Here is a 22,168-nt window from a genome sequence, read left to right as displayed (position 1 = left end):
TAAAACAAAACAGAGCAAAACAAAAACTGGTTAATATAGACAGGTCTATTCAGGGTTTTCATTTTGATCCTGGGACTTGGTTCACTTTGAGAGTTTTAATCCTTTTCTAGGAACACTGGTATTGCTGGCAGGAGGACCCTGAATTATCTGATGGTCTCCTTACTCACCATCTCTTCTGTTGGAGTGAGCAGAAGGAGTGGACTGAGGACCCATCCCTGATAATGTGGCACCTTCAGGGAGGATTTGACTAGTGAGAAGGAAATAGGGAGATGTATGACATGGCTGTTTAGGTCTGGGTCTGAGGGATAAAAGAAGAATTTATATGGAGAAAGGCAAGTAGATATGACTCCTCAGAAGCACACACACAAAGCCTAAACATGTTGGGCATGCATGACCCCGAATGGTATTCCTCAAAAAATAGCAGCAGTCAAGACGAACATCTTTTGTCAAATCCAAATCCTGCCAGCAGGTTATACCCCAGTTGTGCTGATTTGCAAAAAAAAAACCCCTAGGTTTCTTTAATTACCAATGCTACAAAACTAATCCCTTGTCCAAAAAATAAAACTTATCTTATCTGCTTCGCACGTAATCACCAACCATATCTACTTTGGAGGATGAACTGTTGTATCATGAATGCAGCATAATCACACTGTAAGGTATGACTGCCATTGTGCTGGAGGTGTTGATCATGGGAGTGGAGGCCTTTGGATCTGAGGGACACGAAAGTGAATGGAATGACCAGTATGGATTTACAAAAGTGTAGTCATGTCTCATCCACTTCACAGCCTTCTGTGATTAAAAATGAGACCATTAATGAGGAAAAACCAGGGGCGGTGGCTGTTCTTATTGTGCTTTTACAGGGCTTTTTGCACTGTCTCCCACAGTATCATTGTTGACACATTGACAAAGTACAGACTAGGTAGATGGCAGTGAGGTGGACTGAAAACTGATTGAGCTACCAGGTATACTATAGGGTTGTTGTCAGTGACCCAAAGTCCTGCTGGAGCCTAAACACTAGGGTTTGACAGCAGGAGCCGAAACTGAGGACAGTACAGTCTAACATGTTCATTAATGACCTGGAGAATGGTACAGGGAATGGTATGGAGCACATTACCTGCATGAAGTGAGGGGGGTAGTTGAAAAGTCAGAAACTCAACAAAGTGCTTGGTACACTAAAGGGCTGTGCTACCATTGAGAGGGACCTCAACAGACCAGAGAAATTAACTGACAGGAGTCTCATACAGCTCAACAAGAGGAAGAGTCAAGTCTTTCAGCTGGGAAGGAATAACCACATGTACTAGGAGTGTTTGCTGTCTGAAAACTGGATTTGCAATGAGATATCTGGAAGTCCTGGTGGACTTCATACGTCAGATAGCAATGAGCCCTTGCAGTAGAGGTGGCCAGTGACACCATTAAGCACAGTGCTGTCCATGGACCATAGGAGGTGATAATTTCTCTCTACTCACCTCTGGTGAGATACAGCTGGAATCCTGTGCCCAATGACTCTGAGTGAGTCCTAAAAATGACTGAAGCAGTGGAGCATCCAACATACAAGAAGAGGCTGTCTGAGGCTGGTGAACTGCTTACTAGCTGAGAGCTGTGTCTGGAGGCAGGTATGGCCTGGGGAACAGCATGCCAGAGACAGCTCCACTGGATATTACAGCCCACAAAGTAAAGGTTACGAAAAGGAAGGCTGGAAGTGCCATAAATGAAATTCATTGCCAGAGGAAGCACCCCCCAAATCAGAGCCCTGCAAAAGAAAGAACAGCACAGCATGCTGGCACATTGTAGTTCTCATCTGCTCAGAAGTTGTTGCAGTGCTGGTCTGCAAATCCCACTGCCACAACCAGATCAGTTTGGCCCCTTCCTGAACAGAAGCCATTTTCTTGCTAGTGGTTTTTTCCTCATCTGTTGCTAGGAGGGAGCAGGTTCTATCAGATCCTGTGCTTCCACCAGGCCTTGTAAAGGCCCAGCCAGCAGTGTGCACCAGTGGGCAAGCAATGGTACACTCAGCACTGTACACCCCAATCTGGTCATCATTCTGCAAGTCCAACAAGGCAACACCTCTCCTGTTCTCTACAGACACTGAAATGCTTTTAATGAAAATTGTCAGCTCCTTGGCAAGCCTTGGCCAACAAGGAGTGTATCTTACATCTATTTTTGCTTAAATTATGCAAAAGGGCATTAGACAGTTATGTCTCTCTGCAAGGTATTAAATCCTCCTTCAGACTCCACTTTCTTTTCTCACTATTATACTCCTGTGAATCTAAATCCAGGACATAATTCAGGCTGAAAAATATCCATTATATATTCTCTTTCCTTTTCCTTGGGGATACAGGTATTCTTCTTCCTGAAAGCTTCTTCTGGGGTCTCTTTGGCCATTAACATAGCATGGGGAAGAACTTGGCCACCCAACTAGCTGCATCGTGATTACTGCCTTATGAGTGGGATCAGATGTTAAGTGGCCTTCAGGTTCAGGAGCTCTGGGTTCCCCATGCCCCTACTTGCAGAATAACATCTGCAGTAAGTTGACTGGCTCAGGTCAGCCTGGCTTTTCAACAGAAGTAGAACGGGACTTGAAAAGAGAAACGAGACTCATCGTATCCAAACACAGCCCTGCTCTGTTGCTCTGGTATCAGCCTGCATATGAGCAGAGCCGTTTCAAGTGGTCCCTGCCCCTAAAAAGTGCCAGCAGAACTTTCAAATTTATACAGTTTTCAGATACTTCCACTAATTTCCTCTCAGTTTCAAGAAACATTTGACCACACCAGCTTCCCTTGGTGCTGGTGGATGAACTGTAGGTGGCTGATGACCTGCATTTCTCCTCATTAGTCTTTTAGGTAGAAAAAAAATCAGTGCTGTTGAAGGACTATGGTACCTTATTCTGCTCATCCTCAGCTCCTGCAGGCAACACTGATGAGGTCAGCAGGATGTCCTGTGTGACTGGCAATAGCAGAGAAGGGCAGAAATGGATCTGAGAGTGTCCTCAGGGCAAAGTCTGTCTGAAGAGCCTTGCACTGTCCGCAGTATTGTCTGTCTGAAGACAGGTCTGTTCTGGAGCAGCAACCTTCCCCTCCCTGACGGCACCAGAATGTTGCTACAATGCAAGTTCTCTCTATATTGCCTTCAGAAAATCTCTCCTTTTCTTGGTGGCCTTTCAGTCATTTGGAAGTTTTCAAAGTCCTCTTCTGGTTTGGTTTGTTTTGGGGTTTTTTTGTTTGGTTGGTTGTTTTTAGATGCTTTTGGTTTTTTGGTTTTTGTTAGTTTGTTTTGTTTTGATTTAGTTTTTGTTTTGGTTTGGTTTGTTTGTTTGTTTTGTCTTTTTTTTTTTCTGTGTGTGGCACTGAGAGTAAGGAAGAGCTTTGTAAAAACTTGAGCCCAAGATGCATTTTGTGCGCTGTGTTCATAACTTAAAGTGAGTTAACTTGCTTATTAGAACAAGATCCTTGCTGTAGCTGAGCATCTGGCACAAGGTCATTGCACAAGAAATTGCTTCTTTTGTTTTTTAGCAAATATATGCTGTTATCCTCAAATAAAATGTTCAAGAGAAAGGCATAGCAATTCTATATTTAGGTAGGTATACAAATAGTCACTTGTACTTATCTGCACCCTGCTCATAAGTGGCTTCATTTTTATAAAGGACTATAGAAGGTGAATAGGTGAGGAGTTTCCTCTCAGCATTACCATGTTGAAACTATTTTCCTTTTGCCTCATTCTTTGGTCTATAACGGGATCAGTTATACAATGTAACTTTAATTATTTGAATACAAAATTTGTTTCAGATTCTCATGACTCAGATAAACATGAGCCTGCTGAGTCTGCAAATACTACAAGACAAAGCTCAGATACTCTTGGAACTGCAGTGAAAAAGGTTTTGTTTTTGTTTGGTTGTTTCAGTTTTCCCCCGTTATTGTTGTTGTTATTATTATTATTATTATTATTATTTTAGGAAATGTTTGTATTTTTCCTCATTAGCTTGGAGACTCCAGTTAACCAGGGTTTGGATAACTGAGGTTTTCAAGTACACAATGATTGGGAGACTGTATTTTTATTGTAGCATGTAAGGTACCCACCCTCATCCACCCCGTTGTAGCCGCTCTTCAGAAATCTTCCACTGTGTTTAAAGGCTAACTGCCTTACAGAAAAGACCTTTGAAAAATGAAACGTCTGTTTCTGGATCTTCTGCTAAAATCAGCTGTGTAAGCAAAAAGTAAAAGTGGTTTTGTACGTGGAAAACAGGTGGGCTCTCTGTGTTGCCCCATGCAGCTGTGTTTGTGCTACAGATCAAAGCACTCAGCACCAGCAAGTGGTAAAACTTACTCTCCCCTGCTGCCTCTAAGAAAACCCTTCCCAAAGGATGCACTTAAGGTCAGAGGGTGCAATGGCAAGTTATCCCAGTATTTCTGAGGACATCAAATACATACAGCAGATATTTCTATTTTCACAGAGGCTTACTTAATGAAGCAAGTGAGATACAGACCTGAGGTACTCTAGAGAGGCTTTGCATAAATATGTGGGAGTATCAGAGCAGAAATTTCAAAGCTCTTTGTCAGTCAGTGTGCTGTAAGAAGCCTGGGAGACCTCCTGCTCAGCAGCACTGCCCTTAAGTGGCAGGTGTGATGCAGGCAAGTGGTGTTACCCTCATCAGAGACATGCCCAGGCAAGCACAGGTGCAGTTTTCTACTTAGTAGGCACTACCTGCTTTATGCTTTTATTGTCCATAGAGCTATTATTACCTCTATGACTTAAAAGTAGTCTTTGCTTTGAAAACTGTGGATGGAGGTGTTATACTGTCTTTGATTCTCTTTTCTGCAGGGCTCTTTTATTCTCACTTTAGTGTCTTGACCTTGTCCTAGTGTAACATTTCTCCCACAGAGATGGATAGATTATGCTTACTGTCTGAAGAGTCATTTGGCTCTTGGATAAATTATCCAAGGTTATGAGGAAATTTCCTCTGGGTTTTTTTCATTAATTTGCTTACAGTTGGCTTTGTAATATTCTTTAAAAAATAGATGTTACACCCATTTGCATGCACTTAAGCTTGGTCTTCTAAAATGTAATGCTTGCACTCATAGTGAATGATTGTTTTCCCCCACACAAAAAAAGAAAATAAAATTAAGGGTTCAGAATGGACCAACTGTTGCAAATCAAGACTTCAAAATTTCCTGTACCCTCCCCCCCTGCCCCCCACCAGTATCTTTTATTACAAGAAGAGGTAGTTATCACAGATAAAGACATTTGGCAGCAAAACCTTAATACTGAATCTTGTTATTATAATGATGATGAAGCAGCATTATTGTCTTTCCAGTTATACTAAAGGGGCTAGAAAACGTGAACAAATACCACTTCAGAATGTTGCATACATTATACTTTAGTTTCACAGTAGAGCATTAATGTTGGTCTGTCATTTGTGATGAAGAAGTCTTAGTAATTGCATCTGAATATAGAATCTTAATGTACATTTGAGACTGTTGATTACATTTCACTGCAATGAAGAATAAACAGATATAGACACAAGCATCCTGTATTTTGTAAGAAATGCTTTAACACTAAGATTTGTTGTCCCATATTAACGTGTTACTGACCTTTTTCTCCCCCCCCCCTTTCTTCTCCCGTATATTCCTTAAAACTACCAATCACACCTTCCTATGTTTTGTCAAGGTTAATGTCACACTCCAATGAAATAGAGTGGTTTGAGGGACATGAAAACTTGTAAATAATACAAATCATAACATCACAATCCTATGCAGTTTACTGATAATATCTGTTACTTTTTAGATAGCCATTCAGACTCTGTAATGACCCAGCTTTTGCCAAGTGTGTTGCAAGGCTGTCAAGTGATTGTGCCTGTTGAACTTCTCTCTGAATTACCTTGTGGCCACTTGGTGCCAGCAAGCATGTGCCATGTTGTGCCACACACAAGATGATGTGAAGCTGGGAAAGCAAACAGCAAACTCCCAATCACAGGGTAGAGAAAGTAGCTATTTACTATCTTTTTTAGCTATTTACTAATATCACTACCATCTGGGTGATAGTTTCAAGCATTTTGAGATATATATGGTTGTTTTCCTACTCTGTAGGGAACTACCCTGATAATATAAAAAAAAAAATATTTACATAAACAAAGCATGTTTCCTGTATGAGGCAGGAATATGTGTGGCTGCAGTTCTTGAAGCACACAAAACACTTCTCCATTTCTTCCATGATGCTTGGTCTGGAATTTGTCACTGCAGAGTTTAAACTCCAGGGGAGCAAAAGGTGGCCAGCAAGGCACCTGCTTCAGCACGAAGCCTTGAATTGTGGTGTGCAACTTCAGGCCTCCCTCATTGCAACAGGGAATTGTCCTCAGCAAAGGTGCAGTGGGTCTGCTGTGGTGTCAAGTGTCACAGATGAGATAGAGTGAATTACAGCTGGTAGTAGATCAGGATGTTGGGATTTATTTAAAACCCACAAAGATTAGAGCTATTACCCTTCTTGATATCTCACATAGACACTATTTGCTCTTCTGGCATTAAGTTTGTGAGGTCTCAATTTCCATTCTCCCTGCAGGGAGGTTATGTTTGGCCCAGGATGCTTGGGCAGAAAGTCACGTTGCTTTGTGCTGTGCCACTACTACCCCAACAACTACCCAACCTGGGCACCTGTAGCCAAGGACCATGGTCTCTCCTACCTGCATTTTTCTCTGTCTCTCTGATCTCTAGAGTCTTCCACCACTTTCAGGATCTTCCCTCCAACTAGGATCTTTACTTCCTCCTTTCTCATCCCCCATCTTCTTTCCAAGACCACCTCCTCTGAGGAGAATTTCTCTTTTGGCAACAGGTTTCCTTTCCGGACACCCAAGCACCTGATTTTCCCATCTACCTGCAGAAGCACAATGTATGATAATTCACTTGCCTGATACCTGTCTATTCATTGGATGATTTGGAATACACCTCTTTTCTTTAGTGCAGCTACTACCAAATTTACAGTCTCTCTGTCCTGGTGGCGAGTAGCAACCCTCAGGCTCCTGCCCAAGTGTTCAGAAGAGCAATTACAGTCTGACACACACACCCTTACACACATGTATACCCAATTATTTGCCACTTGCAAAAAATAACCATGTTACTGGCTCACTTCTCACTTCTCACCACAGCACAGCATCTGTCTGACACTCCAGTGTTGCACCAGAAGCTCCTCAAAGTGCTTGGTATTGCTGTGCATGTGAAAAGTCTCAGTGGACCTCTGCTGCTACCAGCCAGCAGCATGCAGCTAGACTCCAGCATCATCTGGACCCCTCTCTAGTCACTACAGTCTCACTGCAGGGCTCCTTAGATGCCAAATGCTGCCTTGCCCCTTGCCAGCTTCATGGAAATCCTGCTGAGGTGGAATTACAGCTAATATATGGAAAAGCAGCGTAGCACAGCAAGTACCAGAGGAGCACAGCACCACACAACTCTGCCAGGCTTACGTTTTCTATCATGAGACAACATGTGAAACAAGGTGGTACATTTTGTTTACTTACAACACCATCACTCGTCATAACACTATACCCTAGAGAGAGATGGGGATGAGTGGTGAATGCAGGAACAACTGCCAATCTCAGAAGTTTCTCAGAACTGAGCCAATGTCAAGTGTTTTTTCATGCCCTAGAACTAGAGGAATGGATGGGCCCTCAGTAGTCACTTACATCACCTCATGCAAAATGTCAGGATCAAATCTAGTTACAGTCATGCCGACAAAAGTGAGGATGGAAATTTATGTATAATGTGTTTTCAAGGACCCTACATCAACTCTCACTAACGACCTTTTTTTCCAGTGTCCGATAGAAGTTTTTCTGCTGAATTACTAGACCTGTGACTTTTTGTTCTACTCAGCAAGGATAAGAACTGCTTTTTCTCTTTTACTTTGCAAATGACTCTTATGCTTTTATGTCACTTTTATGATCTGTCTGTTCCACTCTCTACAGTGGTTGACCAGTCTTCCGTTTATTCTGTAGAGATCATGAGTCACAGCGACACTGAAAACTTTACTGGTATGAATATTTTTGGTTTTGATGTTTTTTTCTGGGTGATTATTTCTTTAGAAAACTATGCAAGATGTTAACTGCACTATTTTCAAAGAACTTACGTTTCAGATAAAAGTTAATATTAAGCTTGCATCGCCATTATTCTTCAACGCAATAGGTCTGTGCAATTCCTTTCAGGTTGTTCAATCTCTCTCTAGAATTGCCAAATATACCTTACTACAGCACAATAATCCCCCATGAAGACTCTGCCATTCCAGACAAAGGGCTTGGTTTTCCTGTAGTTGGAAAATGTTTTGCAGCAGGCTCTCCACTCCATTTTGCCCTGTGGCTGTTCTTTGTGCACATGAAGTGCACCTTTGTCTTACAGAGTTTGAAATTAAGATTAACTACCCCTCTTTAAGACAAGTTGATGCCTTACGATTTTTAGGATTTTTAGCTTCTTGTAGAATTTAGTATAGCTGTGTAGTTTCTCACACTTTAGAATAGTAGTTGACACTTATCAAACCATATTCTCAAGCTCCATACCGAATTTCCTAAATTCTTTAGGTTTTTTAGGTTCTTTTTCAAGGGAGGTCTCCAGCAAACACATCCTGTTTAAGAACATAGGCACCCCAGATCGGGACAAGACATCTTATACCCAAAAGCAACCTTGAAGGCCCGCAATCTTGGAGAAGCTCCAGGGATAATGTGTGCCGGAAGGAGGAGAAGGAAATGAGTAAGAAAGGGGTCTTGAGACCACCGGCTCAGTCTGGGGGAGACATGCCAGGGGGACAACGCTGGGGAGGATCTAGGGGTGAATAGTTCTCGGATTGGATGGATAGCACTATAACATTGTATAATCTCTGGACATGGGCACGTGCCTTTGTACTCCTCGTACCAGAAGACCTTCATTAAAGACCTGTTCTCTATCTTGTCTATAGTAATATTGCCTGGTAAGTCTTTTTCTCCCACTTTTAGGCAAGAAATTATAGCAATTCATGTTGTTGTAGGTCACAAAAGATTTGCAACTTTACATTTCTGAGCATCAACCTCTCCATGGAGACAGCTCCAAAGAGTACTTTCTTCAGATTTAGATTAACTGACTTCTCAACATCTCCTTAAGTACCACAAAAAAATCTAGCAAATACCTGTTGAAGAGTGAGTATTCTTTTGCAGTGGAGATGTTGAGCTTTGTCCTTGTGCCATTCCTTCTTATAAAGCTCAGTTCAAACACTCAGTTTTCCTGTTGGCCAGAAAATAATTAATGGAAGAAAGTAAGTGTTGAATCTCTTTCTATTTCAGAAATTGAAATTATGTGTCAACGAAGTGACACAAAAGCTCAGAGATCAGTTTTCCACCATCTCTGCTAAAAAATAAAACTGCTAATAAGACCTCAATTACTGTTTCAGAAGCAACTACGAAGGTACATCTCATAGTTGGTTGACTAAACCAAAGCAGTCAATTCCCATAATAACATAACAGCATTGTGGCAGCATCAGTACTAGGACAACTCTGGTCCAGCTTTAGGAATTCTTGTTATTGCAGAAAATATGTTACTTGTTGTCATGCTGAGTAGCATCTGATTCATCTTCTGGCTATCTTAATTTCTAGGAAATAGACAAAAGGGAAAGTGCTACTTTGCATTAGCAGTTCAAGTATATTTTGGCTGCAGACCATGATAGAGAACCCAAGTGCGTTGGATGTGTCATCTAGCAACTAATTTGTCATGTGCTTGGTAATCATCTCAAGATTTGTTATCATTTTAAATGTGTGACTCTTCCTGGCCTCCAAAGACAATGTGCAGTTCTCCTCTATTTACTTTGGATGGTCTGAGCTAAGATAATCTGGGTAGCAGTGCAAGCAGTACTTGCCAAGAGACGGGCATTTACTTCTTGTTGAGTTACTCTGTAATGGTTAGGTGAGAATAGAGAGGGGGGTGAGATGGTAGATAGAGGAGTCTCTGCCTTCAAGGCAGAGGCAAGTGCATGGCAGGGACATGTTTCCTTTATCTAGAGCTGAACCAGTTTCACAGGATGGGTTGATTTTCTTTCAGTACTTTGCTCCTGTATATTCCTAATAGCAACACTCCTACACAGAGGAAAAAGGAGCACATGCACAAATAGAAAATAAAGAACACCTGGGTCTTCAACTAGACTGTAAACAGGTCTCTCAGAGTTACACAGAGAACAAAATAACATAGCAGGCAAATGTTGTTCTTATAGAAGTAACAATGGCCAACAATATGGGAGGATGAAGTGTTTTGTATAATATAGCAGAGGAAGAATTGTCCTTTCTACTCAGTTTTAGCTGGATTATAATTTCAAGGCTTGGCTTCTGCATGTAGGATCATAGAATCATACAATGCTTTGTGTTGGAAGGGACCTTAAAGGTCGTCTAGTTCCAACTCCCCTGCCATGGGCAGGGCCACCTTCCACTGGGCCAGGTTGCTCAGAGCCACATCCAGCATGGCCTTGAACACCTCTAGGGGTGGGGCATCCATGGCTTCTCTGGGCAACCTGTTCCACTGCCTCACAACAAAGATCTTCCACTAATACCTAATCTAGACTCTCTTTCAAAGACATTCCTCCTCATCCGGTCACTAATTGCTCTTGTAAAAAGTCTCTCTCCTTCTTTCTTGGAGGGTCCCTTCAGGTATTGGAAGCCTGCAATCACGGTATAAAACAGAGCCTTTTCTTTTCCAGGCTGAACAAACCCAATTCTCTCAGCCTTTCTTTGTATGAGAAGTGCTCAGTCCCTCTAATCATTCTGGTGGCCCTCCTCTGGACTCACTCCAACAGGTCAATATCCTGTGCTGAGCACCCCAGAGCTGGATGCAGTGCTTCAGGTGGAGTCTCACCAGAACAGAGTAGAGGAGCAGAATCCCCTCCCTTTCCCTGCTGGCCACGCTGCTTTGGATGCAGCCCAGTATACAATTGGCTTTCTGGGCTGCAAGTGCCCATTGCTGGGTCATGTCCAGCCTCTCACCCATCAGCACCCCCAGGCCCTTCTCAGCAGGGCTGCTCTCGACCTGTTCATCCCCCAGCCTGTATTGATATGAAGGAATTGGCATAAGGAAAGATAAATAATTGAATCTACAGAAAAGGTACCAGGGAGATAAGTGATACTGAAAATACAAGGCATTTGGGGGAGGGGGAAAGTAAAAATTAAAGAAAAAAAAGAAAGAAAAAAAGAAAGGAAAATGAAGGAAGAGTGCTGCTCAATACCCTGGGTTTTTTTAAAAAAAGGATTAGACAAACACATGCTGAGGTTGAGTTGATATTCCCAGTGAAACAAATTGAATGACCTCCAGAGGAATCTTAAAGCCTTAGATTTCCTGCATCACACTTTCCTGGAAAACTCTGTCCTTGAAGAGACTGTGTGGGAGTAGGTTACCTGGGCCAACATTGAAATGCAATGCCCAAAGACAGATTGTATTGCCCCTGCACCAGCCTTTCTTCCTCGACACAGAAGGACAAACACATAGAATGACAAGGGCTAATCATACTGACAGCATCAAGGGCACTCGTTCACTGCTTTAATGAAAGCAGAAAACAAATACCAGATTTTGCTTTCATCCAAGTCAGTGTCTCTCTCCTCTGTATGTGCTTTCCTGACTGCACACTGCTGCAGCTGACAGCCCATCCAAACTCTTTGTGCAGGCAGTGCTTTGGCCCAGACGAGTGAGGCCACTCAACACATACAAAAGAGACGTGCAGTACCTGGTCATGCATCCCCACCACAACCATGCTACACCTGGGCCCAGGTACAGAGCAGAGAGGGTGTGTTTTGTGTGGACAGGTAGTGAAGCAAGCAGAGTTTTATCCTTGAGTGCTGTATGCTATCTCCCTCAGAAGTATGTTTAGATGCTGTTTTTCATCTGCTCAAGCATCTTTTCTAACAAGTGTCCTAGAGAGGATGATACATCAGGAAGGTCCAGGAGATGCCACTCTAAATGCTGGGAGACCAAAATATGAAGGCATTGCTTTATAAGTGCATGCCTTTTCCTTTGATCTGCATTGTGACTTTCATTTCAAAGCCTCAAATCGAATAGATAATTGAAATAGTAATTAAAATCAAGACCTGGTCCTTCTCACGTTCACAGGTGTGCAAATCAGGTAGAATTCCAAGGAACTCAGTGGAATTATTTCTATTTAATTCCTGTGCAAATGAATTAAGAATTAAATCTACTGTATTTGGGTCTTTTTACATCCACAAAGGAACAGTCTAACACTTTAGAGGTTTTTATGTCTCTATTAAGTCTTTAACAAAACAACAAAATCTAAGAAAAAGAAAATTGTGAAACCTACAACTGAGTTTCAGAATCAGAGAAAAGTTCTACATCTAATGCTATAATTGTAGTTATACAAGTATTGAGGTGTAGGAGGGGGAGATAATTTTGCAGTCTTGCATCAGATTTGTCCAGATTTCTTAGTTTTTTGCCTGTCATTTATCAGGAGAAAATGTTCATTGATTATTTGGCAATAGCAGCAAATTTCTTAATTTTTTTTTTTAATTTTTTTATCTTTCTATCTGTAGAGCGACATGTACAAGCATTTCAAATTCTGCTTTAATGTGCAAGGAAAGACACCTGTGGAAGGTCGTACCATAAATAGAGGAGGACTATATTTATCCCTTGTGTGGAGGTTACAGTTCATAAACACAGTTGTGTGCTGAATTTGAACTGGGCAATAAGATTGCCCAAGCACTTAAAAATTGGGGAATACTACAGTTTTGGGGTTTTTTTTTTCAATTTAGACTGTAATGACTACTACTGCATTCAGTCATAAGCATGGATTTAAAAAAAAAATTGCACAGAGAAAGATATCATTCTTCTGGCATATTTTCAGTGAGATTTAAATTTTGTGTGGTTCAGCTTGAGATGAATATATTGAGAGGAAAATCCAACCACCTTATCTCCAAAGACACTGCAGTATTTGGAGATTGCAATGAGAGGAAGCAGCTGGGAAACGGGAGAAAAACAACATGAGTAAGGGTGTTTAAAAAAATGAGATATGTCACTGCCAACACCTCTGTGATTTTCTTTTTAATGAGTTTAACATATGATCATGGTACTTAGGGACATGTTTTAGTGATGGACGTGGTAGTGCCAGGTTAACAGTTTAACTTGATGATCTGAAAGATCCTTCCAACCTAAATGGTTCTATGATTATATGATTTTATGATCATGTTGAACTTACCTGGATTATTTGTGTGTTACACCCAAGCAAGAAAACAGTGGAGGACTTCATAAGAACCATCAGTGATTTAATTCGAGGAAAACCTAGCTCCAGTGCTAGGCAGGCAGAAGGAGGAGGTCAAGGACTTCCCTCCCTTGATTTCCTAACCATTAAGTCATAGCAACCTCTCAGCAGCACTGCTAAGTGTAGAAATTCAGACTGCACTTCTGAAGAGAAGAGAAAATACGGTTTTCAAGAGAACTAGTGCAAAAGGAGACCAAGAATAGCACTGTGTGAGCGCTCCCTAAGGCCGGCTAAGTTCCCCAGGGCCAAGATGAGCAAGGATCCTGTGGAACCATATGCATTTACTTTACTAACAATCAAGCATATTAGAGATGATGCATTTTTAATTTTCAAACAAAAATTCTGACTCTCATCAACAGCACATTTTTTACACTGAAAGAGAAACTTCTAATGTAAGCTAAATAATAGATGTTAATAAATTATGAAAATGAAATGTTGTCATTTCAATCAACAGTCACAACAGGCATATCTCTATTTTCACAGCAATAATAGGTTTTCCTGGTGATATAAGTGGTTTGCTTCAAAGAGATGATTGCATATTTTAAGAGTAGGTAGGTCAGACCTGCAGAGAGCAAGTGAATGGCAAGCCTCAGTCAGAAATGGCTTTCCTTCAGAAGGAAGGCCCTGATTTAAAGTCAGGTTCAATGCTGAAGAGAATCTAAATGATTGCGGCCACTTGCCTTATTTGACAGGAAAATTATAAAAGAGAAAGTCCTGGAACTTCTTGAGCAGATTGTATACCCTGACTGGGAGGTTATTTGCCTGCAGACTAGCCATGGAACAGTTCCTACATGAACAACAGCTCTCCAGTCAACATGCATGTAGCAAACCCCATACATATTAAGCAAACAACATATGTTTATAACTAGATGTTGGTACTTGACAGTAAAAATAAAACTTACGTATTTCTACAATATTTCTCTCAAGATACTCTTTTAAACTGAAAGATATTTTGCAATTCATAGTACTTCTGCATTCAGATAAAGTTGGTGAGAACAAGCAAAGCTGGTGAGCAGTGCCAGGATTTGTGGGACTTGGCATTCTGGTTGAGTGATGTATAGGGATTGTGTCTTTTGCTCTTGACACAGATACCGTTTTCTTAAATGATTTTAGTTTTTTCACATACCTCTCCACATCTTTTGTGCCTCTTGTGCCCACTATATATTTATATTGCAAGCTGTTGAGAGACCTGATTAACATCATACACTAAGCACAGATTTTCCCTGCTGACTGGATGATTTTCACTGGCAGGTAGTTCAGGGAGGAGCTTATGCTTTGCCTTGTTTTGCGTATGTTTACAGCCTCTCAATACACTCATTACTTAAGTTATATTTTTTCAACCAGTTCAACTAAGAGCACTGAATTACCAATTCTAGTCAAAGCTTCCCAGGAAATTCAAAGCACAGTTGCCAGTCCAGTCAACTTTCTGATATTGTAAAATGTTTCGAGGTGCTGGGATGGCAGCCAAAGAGATGCTCCTACTGTTAATGAGATACCACCTGCAGAAAGCAGTAGTCCCCTTCAAACTTTGTCCTGAAAGAGCTTTTGGACAGGTAGCTCTTCTCTTAAAAAAACTGTTCGGCTTTGTTCAAGACAAAATCAGAGCAAAATATGTCTAGTAAGGTCTCCTAACAATTAAGAAATGGAAAGATGGAGCCAGAGGCCCACAAACCTGTCTTGGTGCTTGTCATTGCATCCACTGCCCAGGGCCTGCAATATATTGCAGAGGCTCCTGCTAAAACAGCACAGTATACTTCACATACCTGGGGAAGCATTCTGGAATGGGATCTCTCACAAACTGAGCCATTTAGGAGAAGGGGAGATAGCATTTGTTCATCTTTCCTTATAGTATGCTGCCTAAACAGGCATAGTTTTAACACACAGTACAACCCAACTTTCTCTCCCTCTAAGAAGGGAAAGACAAAACCACCCTATTGCCCCTTGCATCCTTCCCTTCTCCCCCAAAAGGAAGGTAGTACTCTGCTTTTTCTGAAGGACTAATTAGTAAGGAGGCAAGTTTCAGTCTGAAGGGGCAGTTGCTTAGGGAGGGGCAGATGCAGCAAAACTCTAGCCTTAAGTTTGTGTGGGCTGGTCCTTGCTAAAGGATGCAGCAAAAGCAGTGAGGGTAAACACTACCCATGTCCAAACTGGCCCTCTGTGTGAACAACATAATGTCATTGCCTTGTTGCACCAACAACTCAGTGAGTACATTGTCCAAGATCTCATTGTCAAAGGACTCTGTGAGGTTGATCCACCTCCCTGAAGGGCAGTGCCTTCTGAAGTATAATAAAACCTTTCCTGAAGGGGTAGGCACTCCTCTCAGGGATCAGAGATAGCAGCTGAGAGAAGCAGTGCGAGCTGGACATCAACCCCACCATGCACAGAGCTATATAGAAAATGTTTTTGCTTGATCCAGATTTTCTGTGGTTACACACATCATTGGTGAATAGCCACTATTCATTTTTTGTTGCTGCTATATGGCACCTTTGGCTCTTCCTGGGAGGACTTCAGGCCCCTCTGTGGACACACAGCCTCAGCAATCCATGTGCTGCTGATGGCATCCCAGTGTAAGCATGGAGGTGTCCAGGAATCCCCCTGCATGCCACGTAATGTAAGTTGAGGATTATGCCTGTCTACTATGAATCAAAATGTCCCTGCCTGGCAAATTCACTGTTTCTGCCTTGCTTTGTTGCTGTTAGCAGACAAATTTCAGGGAACAGCAGGAGTGAAGCAACAGTAGCACTCCTCCTTCCTTGGAGTGGGTCATCTCCAGGCATTACACTGTATTCACTGCAAACCATTCTTACTAGGTCTCTTCAGCTTGTGAAATTCCTGCCTAAGGAGTATACCAGCACTTTATCGATGTCATGATAATTGGCTTATCCCAAGCCACGTGGGGACATCAAAAATCATATAGATGATGCAATGCATGAGGGCAGGAGAAGGTACAAGAATTATTTACCACCTCTTTCCTATACAAACTTTAGCTTTAGAAGATTCCATCTTAATTTTTTCATGTGTTCATAGCTTTTTCTAAAGGAATATTTGGTAGTATTTCTGAGTGATGTATGCTAAGACAATTCTCTGTGAATGTAGGTGCAATGTCTGTAAACATTTAAAACCAACTTGCTTATGCTTAGAAATAGTCCATTATAAATGTGTGCTTTTTTTATGTTTATAGATAGAAAAAAAAATGGAACCCTGATATTTGTAGAAGCCAAAGTTCAACACTCACATCTTCAAACTGATTATATTAGCATATAATTTCAAACTGGGTAAAATGGTGAGGGTCAAGAATTAAGAGCCCATGAAGTATCCCATGCAATTCCATAAACTTCCTGCCTTGTTTTCAGAAAGGAATCTAGTGAATGGTTTGAATGACAGAAGAGAAGAGGTTGGTCTTTCCAGAGGGCTACTTAGGTAAGCCCCCCACCCGTGTCCCCTGTGCAGCTGGAAGGAGAAATCCAAAGGGACTCCTGATGTCTTTTCCTGTCATGGACAGCATGACATACGCATCACACCCGCAGCTTATATTTGGATATGATATTTCATTCTGTGGTTAGACTGAAGGCATCATGGTGCAGTTATAGGGTGAGGAAAATTGTGTCCTGCGATTTGCACAGACACTGGTTTCAGAAACTGCAGTTACAGGTATGGCAGATGGCTGCTTTCTCCATGCTTTGTGCTGAGCACTGAGGAACACTCATATGAGACTGTTGCAGCTCACTGTTAGGGATATGGAAAGCAATATTTTCCAAGTTTACTGTAAACAGACAGTCCAGCTTGTCTTGGATTTTCATTGTGACAGATATCACTTCTGTAAGATATGAAGAAAAGAGCAGAGGCTTCACATTGCAACACTTTTAGGTAATCTGCCTAGCCCAAGGTTCATTCTTTGTGGTAAGATTGGTTTAAGCCTTAAAGCATAGCATTTAGTATCCCTGTGCTCTCACAACTCATCACAGTCATTAGCTGGAACAACTACAGATGACAAAATTACAGTTTACCTCCTTTTGCATGCTTAGTACCAGTAAAGACATCTTTATGCTGTTATTCATACAAACATTTTGAAATGTGCTATACATCACTGTTATATAGAACTTTATCATACAGAAGTATGTTTTTATGGTTATGAACTTGTCTACATAGAGAAGAACGAATGTTCCACACACAATGTGTTCAAAAGAAAGTATTGAAAAGTGCTTTATGCATATAAAGATATCATCTTTTAAAATAGTGACAAATGATGTTATGTGTTTCAAAATATTTTTTCTTCACACTTTCCTAATCTTTTGTCATCCTGTATGTGTAGCTCACTACCTCTAGGCAGTACCCACCTCCCTTTTTTGGAGGATCTACAACACAATCAGGGTTCATGGGGTGATACAAAGCTTCCATCAACTGAAAGCTGTATCCAACCTGTAAAATTTTTCTGATAGTGTATGGCACACATTTAGGAACAGGGACAATGTGTCTCAATGTTAATTAGAAAGCTGCTTTGCTCTATAGTGTTTGGTACTCACTGGTCTAGAGCAAAGCTAAAGGATATCCACTCCTAGTCATCTCATCCCAGGCAAAGAAGAGAGATCACATCCTCAAGAGCTGATTGTTAACTGGAACCTGTGCAAGATGACCTGGAGATATTCCTCTCCCTTCATGGTCTACATGAGCTAACTTAGCTGGAGCTGCCATTCCCTGAGTCATGTTTTTGAGCTAAGGTTCATTTCTCTGTACCCAGTGGTGGCAATGATGTTGATCCAAACAAAAATTGCCCATGCCTGAAAGCTTAGACTTGGGATACTGGTGTCAGTGACATTGAATCAAGAACACCATTGTGCAGCTGTCCTTGTCGCTAATCAGGAAACTGCAGAAGACATGGTACTCCTTAGTCAAAGTCCTTATAAAGGATTCTTGAGTTACCAAAGGCCAAATTTTGCACCTCTTCCTTTGAAACGTGTTGGAGCAGAAGGTTAACTGTCAGATTAACAATGTTGCTGCAGAGATAATATAGTAAAAGTGAAATAACCTTTATAGGGATCAACAGTGAATTTTTTAAAAGCACCTTTTTTTTTTCTTTTTTTTTTTTTTTTCTTTTTAAAGGCTAGAAAGAACATCAAAAGCATCTTACAAAACTCCTGAGGCATTTGACTTGTGGGACTGCTCCAAAGACAGATGCAACAGCCAGACACTACTACTGTGGCTAGAAATCAAAATAGACTTTGTAAAAAGCTTTCTTTCTACTCACAGGGAAAGTCTGGAATTAATTCAGTTACCTTAAATGAAAAATATTGCCATGTGGTAGAGATAACTGTGGCCACTCCCAGAAAACAAATTCTCTGTTTGCAAAGGCATGTTCCCAAATGCAATCCCTGACAGGGGAGTTTTCACAGGACTGAGAATGTGGCCACCAGTTAGTCCATTGATGGTATATCCATAGGTCAGCCCAGTTGGTTGGTTAGCAGTGGAACAGCTAAGAAACCCTGTCACATGAGGCACATCAATACAGCAACTAAAACTCTTCTGTAAGCTGAGAAGTCAGGAGAAGTCCCACAAAGGATATGGCGAACAGTAGATGCCAGTGGGTTGCTGAAGCTACTTGGACTGTAAGATCTATGAGTTCCAGAAAAGGGAACTACAGGGTGGAGCCAATCTTTTGAAAAAGCCTTGGAAGAAGGACTGGCCTAGAGGAATCACAGGTAGCAAATAATTTGCAGCTCAAAGGTGGAGGGGGGAGAATGAAATTGCAATGACCAAGAAGTGAGAGTGGAAATCACCAAGCACGAACCAAAGAGGAGAACACTGTCCTTTCTTTTGGGACCCCACCCTGTGAGGCTGGAGAGAGGAAAGGAAGTACAATTTTTCATGTCTGGAGATAGATGACAGAGGGTTGTCCGATGGACTAAGTTTTATGGCTTTGATTTAAATACAATTGTATGCCTTGTGCATGACAAACAGTTCCCCTTTCCATACTTTATGTCACCAATCCCTGACAAACTCAAAGCACAAGCAGCCACAACTTGAGAGAAGGCAAGCAGCAGCACAGATGAGGTATGGAGTCTGGATCCACAGGAGAGGCTGGCATTTGCAAACTTTAAGGCCTGCTGTGAAGTCCTCATCTCACTGAGCAGGTATGACTCTCAGTGTGCATTTCCGGGAGCAGAGCTGAGACATCCTGCCAGTGTGATGTTCAGCAGCAACAGTAGGATGCTCTGGGGCAACTGAAAGACAGACTGTGAGCATCACGGTGTGCCACTGGACCCTCTCTCCTGTTACGTGACAGGTAATTTTACCTGTACAAGTTTGCTTTCTAATCCCATTTGCTGGAGATCTTAACACCTTTTGTGACTCCATCAGGAGTGAGGAAAAGTTATGGATCTCCTTCTTCCCAACCCAAGGTGCCTCTGTGAGGTCCCTAAAGTGCTTATGGTTTGGGAAACCCTGGCCAAAGGGTAAAAAGACCGGCATTGTCTCCTGGCTCAGAGAGAAAACATTAAATCCAGCAAGGTTCAGAAGCACTTGTCTTAGGTGACTTGAAGTAGAAAGGCTGGAAACCCACCCTAATTTAGTCTTTTCAGAGACCCACTCCCACAAGAAGATTGCTGTAGACATTGTCTATTTATTGGAAAATGCTGAAGGCAGTGAGGTAAGATCCCTGAGAAAGAACTTCTTGCTTTTGCTAAGAACTTTGTATAATAATGTTACACAGTGTTTTACACAGTTACACAGTGTCAAGATTTACGGCTTGAATGTCTCTTTCACTTCTGCTTGATCGGTGGTGACTTTTACCACCGATCCTTAGACATTCATGTTCAGTCCAAACTGCACTAATATTAGTCAGATTGATAACACACAAGTTTTGTATGATCCCATGATCTTCACATGGGGTTTGAGACCACACCAATTTGAATTCAGCTCCTGATCAGCTCTCATAAGCTTGAACAAGGGTAAAATTTTATTTTAGCAGATGCATTATTTCCTATCATTTCCTATCTGTTTGTCTATCCATATACAAATATGTGCTTATGTCCACACCTGAGGTGGAGATTGGGCAGAGACAGTAAACTGTCTGACAAGACTCCCTGTGCTCTAAGGATTTCCTTATGGAGTAGGTGATCTCCCCAGCTACTGTAAATCAGTCCCAATCCCCTGCAGTCTAACTGAGAAGCTCTGGAGAAGCAATGGTTTAAACCCTACCTGAACCTAGTCCCAGGCCCATTCCATATCTGCTGCTGGTGGCAGGACAGCACTGCTGGAGTGAGCAAGGCCCTGTCAGTTTACATCATCTGGGCACACAGCCCAGGCATTCTCTCTTCCCATTGCACAGGAGAGCATCTCAATGTGGAGATAAGCCAGAGACCACGGAGCCCATGACATGCGGAACACATTCTCAACGAGAGTACCTTGAAATGTGTATAATAAAATCTGATAACTCTGAAACTTCGTTACTTTATTACAGGTTCAGCAGCCTCTGCTGCTCATCAGTATCCCTCTGGGAAAAAGGGAAATTTTCAAAAATGGGAAGCACACACAGAATTTGCTAGATTTTTTTCCTTTTGTCTCCCTAACCCTGCTGCTACTGAAGCCACCTGGAAGACTGTCCCTGTCCACAGAAGTGGACAGAACTGAGTCTGCTGAGGTGGGTTTTGGAGCATATGTGGTCCATCAAACATATGCAGAAACTGCATACCATTTTTGGGATCAGAAAGGAATATTTGCTCATATGCTATTGGCATAACCCGTTCAAGGCCTCTGTATTCTCACAATACCATAGCAAACGTGTCTGGAGTTGAAAACAGGGAGGATAAGGTGGCTGGTCTAATCCAGTCCAGCAGAGTTCTTGTGCCCCTGGCTCTGAATAATGTGAGATTGACAGGCAATCTGACCTGCATCCCTGCTCTGAATGAGAAGCTGATTCTGAGCCTCCCATTGCAGGTGCAGGAAGATTTTAGCTATGTAGAAAATATCCCCTCTTCACTTGGATTCTCTCCTCTCAGTCTTTGTTTCCCTCCTTGACACAAGGCATGATCAATATTTAATTTCTCTCCTTATTGCACTCTCCACTGCAGGTCTGGCTTTGTTACCAGTGTTCCTATCTGTTACTCCCATCCAAAAATCAAGGGATATTTTGCAAAGAACATTTTTGAAGTGCACTTTCCCATTTTCCCCTCTTCCTCCTTCTAATGTTTTGAAAAGCCCCATCTCTCCCTTCATAGTCCTTTTCCCTGCACCTCAGTGAGCTGGGCTGTTTTTCTCACAGCAAAGCCCAGGCAGTGAATCACAATGGTGAGAGCTTGCTCAACGAAGACACTTACTTCAGTTTATGTCAATTGCAGACACAGTCTGACAAAACAAAAGTGCTTCCCAGGTGAGGGGATCGGTGGGTTGAAACATAAGTCTGACATAAGCTAGGCAGCTATCTGCATGTTGGGCTAATCATCTGGGATGATCATTATTTGTAAGAACAGCACAATACTGTGAAAAGAGGGTAGTCTGTCAGAGCTTTTGCATTTCCTGTGGCCTGCTGAGCATCAGCCTCTGCTTTCCACTCTGGCAAAGTGTCCTGCTGCCTAAAGATGGTGCTGACTCACTTTTTTTTCCCTCTAAGTAACACAAATGAGAGTTGAAGCTTTTTTCCCCCACCCACTTCTTTTGACCTCTTTGGCCCTTGCTATAGATGGTTTCTTTAGTCGTGCTCTGCAAATGTCTTCATAAACGTGTGCTTATAAAAGTGTGTGCTTTCACTCCATCATGAACAGGTTATTTGTGTATTGGGATTTCAGGGACTACCACCCCCCCCAGTGTTTTTCCATGACTTACATCTGGATAAAATGAGCTGTGGGGAGATAAGTAGTTTATTTTTGATAGTTGAAAAGAGTTCGGTTAATCCTTCTGTAGGCTTTTAACAGCCCTTTTGTGTCAATAT

This window comes from Chiroxiphia lanceolata, chromosome Z, assembly GCF_009829145.1.
Source record: "Chiroxiphia lanceolata isolate bChiLan1 chromosome Z, bChiLan1.pri, whole genome shotgun sequence".
NCBI lineage: Eukaryota > Metazoa > Chordata > Aves > Passeriformes > Pipridae > Chiroxiphia > Chiroxiphia lanceolata.
The sequence above is the reverse complement of the archived record's forward strand: the minus strand, read 5'-3'. Positions refer to the sequence as shown.